The sequence below is a fragment of the Gekko japonicus genome, unplaced genomic scaffold, assembly GCF_001447785.1.
Source record: "Gekko japonicus isolate JY-2015 unplaced genomic scaffold, Gekko_japonicus_V1.1 scaffold514, whole genome shotgun sequence".
Lineage (NCBI taxonomy): Eukaryota > Metazoa > Chordata > Lepidosauria > Squamata > Gekkonidae > Gekko > Gekko japonicus.
In genome coordinates, this window is record NW_015168665.1 from 277383 (window position 1) to 289524 (window position 12142).

Below are 12142 nucleotides of genomic sequence, written 5' to 3' on the forward strand. Positions count from 1 at the left end.
AGTTGTGATTTTACTGTTTGCAGGGGAAACTGCCAGTGCAACAAAGAGAACGACAAGTCCAATAATGAAAGGCAGAATATCGAGCCCACTAGAAGGCAGTAGGAAAAAAAAGAAAAATTTGATGTAGGAACTTGTTGCATGCTGGAACCAAGAGAGGAAGCTGTATGAGAACTGAGCTATAAAATAATTTGAACTGGAAATCAGGTGGTAGAATGCCAATCAGGAAGTGAGAATGCTGGAGTCTGCATAAGCCTGCCTTGTTTATCTTTATAGGCTTTTACTTTCTTTGATTGTTCTTTCATCTGCCATCAAATTGAAGGAGAGATCAGGTTAAGCAAACCATGGAACTGCAGAACAAAATGAAATAGATTTAATATGGCAGATCAGGTACCTGGAGGGGGGGAACCAAGTTGCGAACCTGATGCTGGAATTTCAGATTAATGAGAGAGACAGAAACATTGATGTGAATACAAGCAAAACATCACCTTGTATAAAAAGAAAGCTTAATACAGCTTTTTGGCTTGCTGATTTTTAGGATTCCATTCAAGAGAGGTCAAAAGGAACTCAAGCCTTTACTGTAATTCCCTTCAGATTACCATTTTTTTTTGGGGGGGGAGGGCTTTTTTAATACCTGACATGGATAGCCCAGGCTAGCCCAATCTTGTCAGATCTTGGAAGCTAAGCAGGGTCAGCCCTGGTCAGTATTTGGATGGGAGACTACCAAGAAATACCAGGGCAGCTGCACAGAGGAAGGCAATGGCAGACCACCTCTGAATGTCTCTTGCGTTGAAAACCCTACAGGGTCATCATAAACCAGTTGTGACTCAATGACAACAACAACAAACATACTGTAGAGGGCAAATTGGCCATAATTATTCATTCTGAGCAGGCACTTGCTTCTTTTCCAGTTTTGGAAAATGTTGTCTCATTTTAGAAGAAGATTTAAAAAAAAACGATTTGAGGATTGTTTATAATCATAGAATCACAGAGTTGGAAGAGACCTCTAGGGTCATCTAGTCCAACCCCTTGCACAATGCAAGAGATTCACAAATACTTTCCTCTCCACACCCGCAGTGACCGCTGTTCCATGCCCAGAAGATGATAACCCTCCCCCCCAAAGTGGCAATCAGCATTTCCCTGGGCGTGTAAAAAAGGGCCACTAGAACTAAACACTGAGGCAACCCTTCCTGCCCTCTCTCTCATGATCTGCCTAAATTCACAGAATCCACATTGTTTGTTCTTGGGCTATTGGTAAAGACCATTGGCCAGTATTTTGAGGGCATTTCTGTCCTGCAGAATTGCACTTCTGTGCAGCATGATGCTTACTTTTAGTATTATCTGTGAGTGGCATCTCTTCTGTTGAAAAGTTGTCATTTTTTTGGGGGGGGGGTAATCTAGCACTTGTACTGATTGAGATAGGATCGCAGGGTCTCCAGAGTCCCAGCTCCTGGGACTTCTGAGTTTATTTATTTTTATTTATTTATTTATGAGTTACATTTGTATCTTGCCCTCCCCGCGAACAGGCTCAGGGCAGCTCACATTAACAGGTACCAAGTACCATAAAATCCACATAAAAACATTAAAAACATTAATAATCAAAGTGCTCACAGTAATCATTCCTACGTTAATTAGGATGGCGTGCTATATGATGTCGCTGCAGAATTTCCGATGCAGCGATTTTCCGGCGTCTCACGATAGTGTGGCTCAATCTCTAGGCTGGGACCAGCCCTTTTCCACAGATGTTGGTGGTAGTAGTGGGCGGCTCCTAGTTGAAAGCCTGGTGGAAGAGCTCCGTCTTGCAGGCCCTGCAGTGTTCAGTGGGACCTGGTGACGTTTCATTGATTAGTGGTACTGATTGTGGTACTTCCCACATACTGTCTTGGAATATCACACACTAATATATGTGGATGTATGTAGCCACAGTTGCATGGCTTTGAAGAGATGGACTATTTGCAACAAAAATATTACAAATGGCTATATTATAAAATTTTCTTTAAAACAGAACTTGTCTGAGAAGAAAAGGATATTGGGGAAGATATTGGAGCCCACAGTGGCTGACGCCATCGTCCTTTCCTCCTCTGTCTTCTCACAGCAGCACCACCACACGTTTCTAATATCATGGGAGTCCTCGAATGATGATTTTTTAAAGTGGTCACTCTCCATTGCAGCCTCTCCACAGTCAAGAAGGCTAGAAGGCTAGAAGCATAATCTCATAAAAAAGGAATTCTAATATTTTAAGACTTCTGCACATGTCACATGATGTGGACATGAGTGGCTGTACTGAATGCTGTGCTCACAGCCATGTAGATTTCTAGACTTTATGATTAGCTTTTTGTAGTTTTTTGTAGTTTACCGTCTTTCCCCCATAGTCTTTCCCCCAAAGTCTTGAGATCAGTAACAAGTTCAAAGAAGTTCTTTCCCAGTTGTGATACTTCTCACAGCAGCACTACCACACGTTTCTAATATTATGGGAGTCCTCGAATGATGGACCAGTAGACTCTAGACTCTAGGTGTTCTTTGTCTGCAGTTTCCTGTAGCCTGTAGACTCTAGGTGTTCTTTGTCTGCAGTTTCTCTTGAGAGTATAAGAGCAGATCCAACTGTTCTGCCTGCTATGCAAGGAAATTTTGAAATCCTGGTCCCTATTGAGGTGTTATTATGCTGCTTGGTTGAATTGTTTTGTATTGCTTTTATTGCATTGGCTTCTACCTTTGTAACTCACTTTTTGCTTTATGGTATGGCATGCCTTAGGTTGTTTGCTTATTGGATACCTTATGCTGCCTGAATTGTTTCCTGTGTTTTGTAATTCACCTTGAGTCTCAGCAAGACAATGAAATGAAACCAATAAAATGAACTGAATCCGATTACGTGGTAGTAATGGAGTCCTGAGTAGATTCTGCATATCCATTTTGTGCAGCTGCAAAGTATTGCAGAGAGGCATGATACTATCTTAGTTGATAAGAGATTGTGTAACTGCTTCAAAGTGCTGGGTGGGTATTAATTGTACAGTCCATTTTGCACATGGATGAGCTCCTATCTACTAGCTATACTCATTCCTTAAGAGGTGGTACAAAACACACTACAATATAAATTAATTAATATCTAAAGTGGCTCCCACAAGAAGTCTTATTTTTGTTTGTCAAATTATTGTTTAAGTACCTGTAAAGAGAAAAGAGAGTTATTTGAAAGGGTTTTTTGAGACACAGTGTTAAATCTTTGGTTCAAACTCAGAATAGAAAAATGAAATTTCAGAAGTGCTGTTCTGTTGGTGGGCAGAATCAAACGAGACCAAATGTGCTGTGGCATCCTAGAGTAACCTGTTTGTGTGCCATGAGCCCTTCTAGTCTGTTGCCTACGTCAGGGAGCTTAGGTGCACTGAGATATTTACAGGCGTGAACGTGGGAGTGTGATAGTGTTGCCTATAGCTCCAAGAGCCAAAAATACAGAGCGGAGTAGCTTGATTGTCTTAGCCACACCCACGATTACGCTCCCTAAATAAAAAGGGGCTCTCTAGTAGACTGATTCATATCTCATTGAGGTGCCAGCAGGGAAGGATAGGCCGATGAAGAGCACAGAGATTTTGCTTGTGAGTAATTGGTTGAGGCATGCCTTAACTTTCTGAAATAGTATGGAGATGTTTGGTATTTTACTGGGCTTCAGAAATCCCTTGGAAGGGGACGTGGGTGATGAGGAGGGTATTGTGGGGCCCACGTTGTCTGTGGCTAAAAATAGCTGTATGATTAGCCCATGAAACTTCATTCTGAGCATGTGGCTGTCAAGAGCATTAGTCGTCTCAGAGGATTGCACTGAAACTTGGTAATGACTTCCCGTTTGATTCCTCACTGTTGTGGAAGTTATGACAACAATTGAATTGTAAACTTCAATCAATTGCTCAAGTACTTTAACTACTTGTTGCAGCGATAATGGAATTAAAAGTATGCCGTGACTGTTCTGAAGCTTAATAGATTTTGGGATCAGAGCCATTTTTAAAACAGTTAACATCAAAAAAAGTCTTCAGTGTTGTGGCTAATAGGTTTCCAGCTGTCTAGAGAAAAAAAGTACTGTCATTTTAATAGAACATGATGGGTTGTCATATTTGTCTGCAGCAGCAGGAAAGAGTAGGAGTCCAGTAGTACCTTCAAGACTAACAAAATTTGTGGCAAGTATGAGCTTTCATGAGACTTATGAAAGCTCATACCTGCCACAAATTTTGTTAGTCTTTAAGGTTCTACTGGACTCTTACTCTTTTCTACTCTCATTTTAATAGTGGCTTAATAATATGGTATGCACCAGGTAATGTTATTCACCTCCATGCCATGAAGCGCTTCAAATGCCCATTACTGCTCATTAAGCAGGACATGCCTCTCTAGGCCTGTTGGCACCCCTAGTGGCAATCTGTACAATTTGGAAGGGAAAATTGTTAAAATGTACACTAAATGAATGTGAAGATGCAAAAAAAGATACGTTATGCCTACAGGGATCCTTCATATACTAGACATATTGTGTTTACCCTGGCAGAGGATTGGTGTCTTTGATAACTGCAGATACTGAAACTTCTTAAAGAGATACAGACTGCAATCCTTAGAAACAGTTGCTTGGGGGTAAGACCCAGTGAATGAAATGGGATGTACTTCTGAGCAGATATGTTTAGGATTGCTCCAATGGTTTACCTCATTTTCTGTAACATTGAAAAAATGGCATTTGTTTAAGGCACAAAGGTTCTAGCCAGCACAGACAACCTGATAATTTATTTAAGTTATGTTTATACCAGCTCATATCAACAAGGCTCCCCAAGGCAGTTTGTGTAAATAAAATTGCACAATGTTTAATAGCCTGTTGAACAATAAAACAAAAGTAGTGGCCTTAACAGCACTAGAATAGACAATCAAATCAGCCATACTAAAAATGATATTCAAAACAGAATATACCAGATGGCATTCTCCAACTTGGTCAAAATGCTTATTTTCATTTGTTAATAATGACCACTAAAAAGAGAAGCCAGGCTAGCCTGATCTTGTAAGATCTTGGAAGCTAAACTGGGTCGGCTCTGGCTAGTATTTGGACGGGAGACGACCAAGGAATGCAAGGGTCATGACGCTGAGGCAGGCAGTGGCAACCAACCTCTGTTAGTCGCTTGCCTTGAAAACCTTACGGGTTCACCATAAGTCTCCTGTGACTTGACAGCAACAACAATAACAACAAAAGAAGAGCCACTGCATCTTTTGAACTTGCTGATCGCCAACTGTAAAAGTAAATAAAAATATTTTTCCATGAATACACTAGTGCTTGAAGAGCCAGTAGGTACCAATTAAATCTACTGGTTAGTTCTTTTAGGGAGCAATCCTAAACTGGTTTACTGAAAAGTAGTCCCATTTTATTCAATGGGGCAGGAAGGTGTTCTAAAATTGCAGTCTTAAAACTCTGGGCACTCTGGAATGGTAGCAATTGTAGGACTGCTTGCCCATATATCTTCCATCCCATACAAATTGCCTGGCTGTTAAGGTCTTTCTTCCAGGAGGCCTGGTCTCCTGGCTTTGGAGGGAAGACAGGTAGTGACTACAGGCTAGGGTTGCCAAGTGTTACCTTCCTCCACAGCGGGGGACTCCCGGGCCGATCACGGAGCGAGTGCGCCGCATCCACATCACCAGGAAGTGACGTGACACCGCCAGGCACGCTGGGGGCGGGGCCATGACCATCCAAGGGAAAACCATAGAGTTTTCCCTCGGATGACCGTGGCCCCGCCCCCAGTGTGCCTGGCATCGTCACGTCACTTCCTGATGACCTGCACGTCGGGGTGGAGTTCCCCCTGGGGCCTCTGGGGCGGGGTTTTCCCCGCCCCCCGGGGGGACTTGGCAAGCCTACTACAGGCAGGGCATTTTTTGTGACATCTCATCTAGGTGTTTCTTGGCAACTATACTTGCTTGATTCCTTCTTTACTGAGATTCAGGCACCAGGTGAAAAGTTTTTTTAAAGATTTATCCTCACTTTTGATGGAACCCCAAACACTTTCTATTTACAGCTTCCTCCTTCAGATTTTAGCTATGCTCCAATTTGTTGATTTGGTTGCTGTCTTATTTGATTTTTTTGGTATTATTCTATTTTCTTGTTTCTACTGCTTTTTAAAAAAAGGTTGTAAAGAAGCTTGACAACATTGTGGGTTAGTGGGTAGAAGGCAACAGGAATTGAGTAACAGATAAAAGGAAGCACTTCTTCACCCACAGAGTGATTAACACATGGAATTTACTGCCACAGGAGATGGTGGCGGCTACAAGCATGGACGGCTTCAAAAGGGAATTAGATAAGCATATGGAGCAGAGGCCCATCAGTGGCTGAACTGCAGAGTGGAAGGTCGGGAGTTCAGCAGTTCGAGACCCAGGGGCCGCATGATGGAGTGAGCTCCCGTCTCTGGCCCCAGCTCTTGCCAACCTAGCAGTTGGAAAACAAGAAATTGCAAGTAGATAAACAGATACCGCTTCGGTGGGAAGGTAACAGCGTTCCGTGCACCTCAGTGTCTAGTCATGCCAGCCACATGACCACGGAAACATCTTCAGACAGCGCTGGCTCTTCGGCTTGGAAACAGAGATGAGCACCGCAACCCTAGAGTCAGATTCGACTGGCTTTTGAGCGAGGGAAACCTTTACCTATAAATAGGAACTCTTGGTCTGGGGCAAGTGATGCTCTATTCTTAGTGCTTGGGTGGGCAGCAACAGTGGGAGGGCTTCTAATGTCCTCGCCCCAGTGCTGGACCTCCTGATGGCACCTGGTATTTTTGGCCACTGTGTGACAGAGTGTTGGACTGGATGGGCCATTGGCCTGCCCCAAAATTGACTTGTCTTACGTTCTTATGAGTCATTTGGGTATAGAAAGGCAAGACTGTGAGCCCTCTTTATTTATTCCAGCTGTCTTCTCCCTTAAAAGTACCTGCTTTCTCTTGGGACTCTGGCTGGTCATTCTGAATGGCAAGCATATTTTTTTTAAAAGGTTGGCATAAGGTGGGAATTTGACACACTTACATGCTCCCCAGTCTGTTGACCTGACATCTTTGCTATCCTACAGACATTGGGAAAGCCATACTTTCCCACAATAAAAGTCTTAATAGTTTTTAAAGAATGAATGTTTGAAGTATCCCCACCTTCACTCAGTGTTTAACATGTTAATGTTCCCAAGATATCATAATGTTAGGAAGCGAGTGTTATGTAGTCCCACAGTAGGGGCTAATGACTCCAGCTAGTCAGGGCATAAACAAAGGCCACTTCCACACTGTCAATTTTGTCACTCGTTTGTCCCTATTGCTTCAGGGTCCCTCCCCCAAATGTATTTTGGTCTCTCTAATAGTCCCAGAGGGAGCAAAACACATGTGGAAAAGGGGGAAAGAAGGTACAATTTGTCTCTTAAGAGCTACAGAATACGTTCAGATCAAATATGGGTAATGGCTGGGAAAGGGGAAACTATTTATTTTTCACTTCTGCAAGACCTGTAGGACGTAAAGAGTGTATTTCTGCAAAAATGTCAACTATAGTTTTCCTTTTATTAAAAGATGCATGTCACCTCTTCCAGCATACCTACCGAGGACAGGATTAAGAGAGATACACATGCATATTTGTCTCATCCTAAACCCCTTTGACCATATGGTAGGATTGCCAGGTCCCTTCATCTTGCCAGCAGGGGGATTTGGGGGGCATTCCGGGAGTGGGCGAAGATGTCCCTGATGCACTGATATCATCCGAAAGTGACATCATCGCACTGCGGGTGCTGGAGCTGTGAGGGACCCATCGCCTTCCAGCCCCTGCAGAGCAACCAGCCAAGAGGCCAAGGCAGAGGGCCCAGCCTGAAGACTACTCACCGAGCCTGGGAGTGAGGAGCGAGGCTGGGAATGTGGAAGGCAGCCCTGGAGCGAGGAAGACAGCAGTGGAGAGCCCGGGCAAGGCTGGGAGTTGGTGGGTGGTGACAAAGAGCAGGAGAACCACCCGAACTGCTTGATCATGCTGGGGCAGGGCCAGAGCATCCCTGACAGATGCGATGATGTCATTTCCATGTGACATCAGCACATGGGGGCAGGGCTTCCCCCCCCCCAGCCAGCTGGGTAGTGGTGGGTAGAAGTCCCAAAAAAGGGGAGGATTCCCCACCCAGACCTGGGGAATGGTAACCCTACCATATGGTTCTCGTACATGGAGTGTTTCAGATGGGCCTCTTGGAGATCTGATGCTTCTTAGTTAGATGTGTCCCTCAACTGAAGTATCCATCCAGTCTGACTGAGCATAATGTTTACAATTCAAGATGCAAGATGCACAATAGAAAGCTATTTCTTGTGTGTTCTCTTTTTTGTGTGTGGAGGGTTATATGGGATCATAGACAGTGCATCGATTTACAGACAGCTGTGAACTGATTGGCAGCCTATAGTAGCTAGTGATCTAGGAAGGGTCTTTGACCATTTGGAATAGCAGCAGCTGCCTACAATTTTGGCTCTTCATGCGTTGAGCTGATGGTTCAGCACCCTGTGTGGCAGCCTGAAGGCGCAATTGCTTTGATTGCTTTGCCATTTCTGTGAGAACAAAAATCTGGTGAACTCAGCAGTTGCACTTTTGAGTTTTGCGTTTTTAGGAAATACTGTGCTCTGCAAGATGCTCGCTCTGTGTTTTCTGTAGAAGAAGAACTGTTTGAGTAATTATTACTTCATTTTTTTGCTAATAGGTCATGCTTTTGTTCTGTTCTATTTAATTTCAGAGCAGCGTTTCCTCTAAAAATGTATGGATGTCTCATATAAGCCCAAAGACTGAAACTGTGTTCTGGACTGGTAGGAACACCTTGAACTTTTCAGAAGCTTTTCTTTGGGAATAATATGATCCCCCCCCCCCCCAAAAATGTAAGTGAGAAGAGAAGATGAAAAGCCTGGTGGTAATGAAAAAAGAGAAGTCAGTGGGGGAGTGTAAGGAGTGAGGATAGATTTCATTGTGCTTGACTGACTGGATTCCCCTATGGCTAGAAACTTGGCTAAATGAAGATGGACTAGTCTGGCTGATGAAAAGGGGGCTTGAATCTACTTGGCTCGGCAGAACATGATGCCAAGGTGTTTTAAACTGAGTACTCATCCTGATTTTACACTGGCATGAAATGATTGATCCTTTTCAAGAGGCCTGGTACCTATCTCTCTCTCTCTCTCTCTCTCTCTCTCTCTCTCTCTCTCTCTCTCTGGCATCCAGACACCACTGATATGTGGTGCTCTCTCTCTCTCTGGCATCAAGTCACAACTGATTTATGGTGACCCCATAGGCTTTCAAGGCAAGAGATTTCAGGGATGGTTTGCCACTGCCTACCTCTTCATAGTGACCCTGGTATTCCTTGGTGGTCTGCCATCCAAATACTGACCAGGGCCAACTCTGCTTAGCTTCTGAAATCTGCTGAAATTGGTCTAACCTGGGCCATCCGGGTCAGGGCACATTACTCACAGCTACAGTTATATAGAACTTACCACTTTTTACTTAGAAAAACCAAAAACGTAGGTACTCATATGCTGCTCACTTATACTTCTTTGCACCAGTGAAGTATCAAGTTGAACATTTTGTCATCTGACTGGCAGATTTCTTCAAGGATACAGGTAGGGTCCTCTGCTAGACCTGCTACTTGAGGATACTGTTGAGTAGACATTTGAGATTTTAGTCATTGTTTGAACTATAGCTTACATCTGCTCACACCAGGACAGGGAAAGTGGGTTGCTAGTAAGTACACCTGTGGTTAGTCTGTCATGAAATCCAAACTGGATTGTTTTATAAAGAGGTTATAGGCCAGGTACTGACTAGAGGACAGAAGGCTTCATTAGAATTGTGTGTGTGTGTGTGTGTGTGTGTGTGTGTGTATATATATATATATATATATATCTATATCTTTGGAGGGGGGGAGCTGAACTTAGCTTTTCAAACTTGCAGTGCTGATCTCAGGTGCCAGAATGTATGAACAAATTTAGTGTCCGCTCTTGCCTGCTTTTATTATGATTGTAATAATATTCTGAGAAGACCTCGAGTATAGCTTACTTCAGGATTTACTAATCTCTGTATTTGTGACAGGGAAGGAATTTTATCCCAGGGCACGTTGACTACAGCAGCGCTGTGTTTTATTTTCCCTAAAGCCATATGGCATGGCTGGTTCACAGCTGATCTATCTCATAAGCTCCAGCTCATAGCACCTACTCTGGATTCGCCTGTGTGGTGTTGATGTGTGGAGTTCTCAAGCTTCTGCCTTTGGCCCCGAGTAGCTCAAATTCTACAGTCTGATTGTGTGCTAACATAACGGACCTACTTTGTGTCTGAACAGTAGGTGGAGCTTTGGATGAGAGAGGATGGGAGCTTTGCGGAGATGCAACCATTGCATCCATGTAGACCAATGAACTGCAGGGGCCCCACGGTGATTTGGTCTTGGGTTTATCAGGTCTAAACTCATTGCTCCAAGTTTTCTAAGGGATAGTCAAGCCGGCGTCACCTCTCTTCTACTTTCTACTTAAATACACAGCATTACTACTGTGTCCTCTTTTAGTCACCTTTTTTTGCATACCTTGTATTATTAATTCTCGTAACCTACCTCACAAGATTAATATTACAATTCCCAATTTACAGTGGAAAGCTTTTGGTTGGGTTGCCCAAGGTTATCCACTGGCAGTCTGTGCTAGTATGGCAGCTACACCAGGTTTATGTTGGCACAACAGTAATACTGTGCCCAGTTGTAAATCCACTATGATGGCACAATGTTGCATTCAGCCCCAGAGTGGAATTTACTAGTGATTCTGTTTCCCCGCCCAGGAGATGTATCTCCAGGATAAGATCACCCAGTTAGACCTGAAGGTGTATTGAGAAGAACAAACGTATGCTTTTATAATCACTGCTCCAGTGCTACTTAAATAACCTTAACATACTGGTTTAAGTGTGTATAATGATGCAGAGGTGTTGATGAGAATATTTCAGCTCTTTGATGAGCAAGCACTAACTTGTTGTTCAATGCCGTTTGATAGTGCTGTTGAAATTACTTGATCAGAGTGTAAGTATAGCCTTTGGCCTTCTGTGTATTGCTTATCTAGACACGATTTCTTATGAGAGTTCTCCATGATCATGAAGAAGCAGCAGTTAATCAACAACATTTTGTGTCTTGTTGATATATCTTGTTATATTCCTTTAGGAATTGGAGACAGACAGTTCATCTAACCATGGGAGTTGCTTCTAAAGTTACGGGTTACACAAGGCCTGCAAAGAACCACCATGGGGCTGCCAGACAAAGATTCCCTCTGGGCCCACCTCATACCAGCAACTTAAACTTCATTTGAAAGCAAATTACATGCCTCTTGTCCAGCTTCAGGGGCCCCCAGGGCAACCAGAAACCTAGAATATTGTCCTTCCCAATCTTCCCCTTAGCGTATGTGGATTAGGCAGGATGTAAAGGAGCTCCTTGGGTTTCTGCTGGCATGGAAAACAAGTTGGTTGGTTTTATTTTGAACTGAAAATATTATAAAATCAATACAATTTTTTTTAAAAAAGCACCAGAAAATTTCTGAGAAATTCTTCAGGGAACTTATTGCTAGTTCAGTATGCACTTTGGGTTCAGTTGTCATCAATATGCAGATGTCACTCAGTTCAGGGTTGCCAGGTCCGTGCTAGCAACTGGCAGGGAATGGGGGGACTTACGGGGAACAGCAGGGGGAGGCCCATCCAACGTACAGCGACGTGTCCATGTCACTGCCCACGTGACCCGGAAGTGATGTCATCAGTTCTGGCAAGTCAGGGCAACACTGTTATTTGGGCAAAAACTCTGTGGTAGATTTAGCTTCTACCATCGAGTTTTTGTCTAAATACTGGAGCGTCACCCCGACATTCTGGATGTGATGACGTCACTTCCAGCTCATATAGGCAGGGTCGTAGATACATCACTGCACATTGGATCTCCCTCTTTTTCAGGGTAAGTTCCCCCTGCTGGCCATCTGATTGGCGTCAGGGAGATGTGGCTTGGCAGCAGAGCACCCCTGCCTCCAGTGGGATCGGGCAACCCTACACTCAGTTCTATCTTGTGGTTTCAGAGGATCCCAGAAAGGCTGTAGAAATACTTAACTGGTGCCTGGATCCAGTTTTCGAGTGTATGCAGGCTGATAAACTGAAATTTAATCCT

General features: G+C 43.7%; 1 protein-coding gene across 4 annotated transcripts in view; it reads left to right on the forward strand.

Annotated features, from left to right (window-relative positions):
• MITF (microphthalmia-associated transcription factor) overlaps positions 1–12142 on the forward strand; it is a 197655-nt gene that overhangs the window by 19428 nt on the left and 166085 nt on the right. The window contains exon 1 of one of the 4 annotated variants that reach the window (XM_015415299.1): positions 3551–3584. The exons of the other annotated variants lie outside the window; for them this stretch is intronic. The gene's annotated coding sequence lies outside the window, so the exon portion shown is untranslated. Of the gene's footprint in view, positions 1–3550; positions 3585–12142 lie in introns of those variants that run through there. 4 annotated transcript variants of the gene reach the window in all.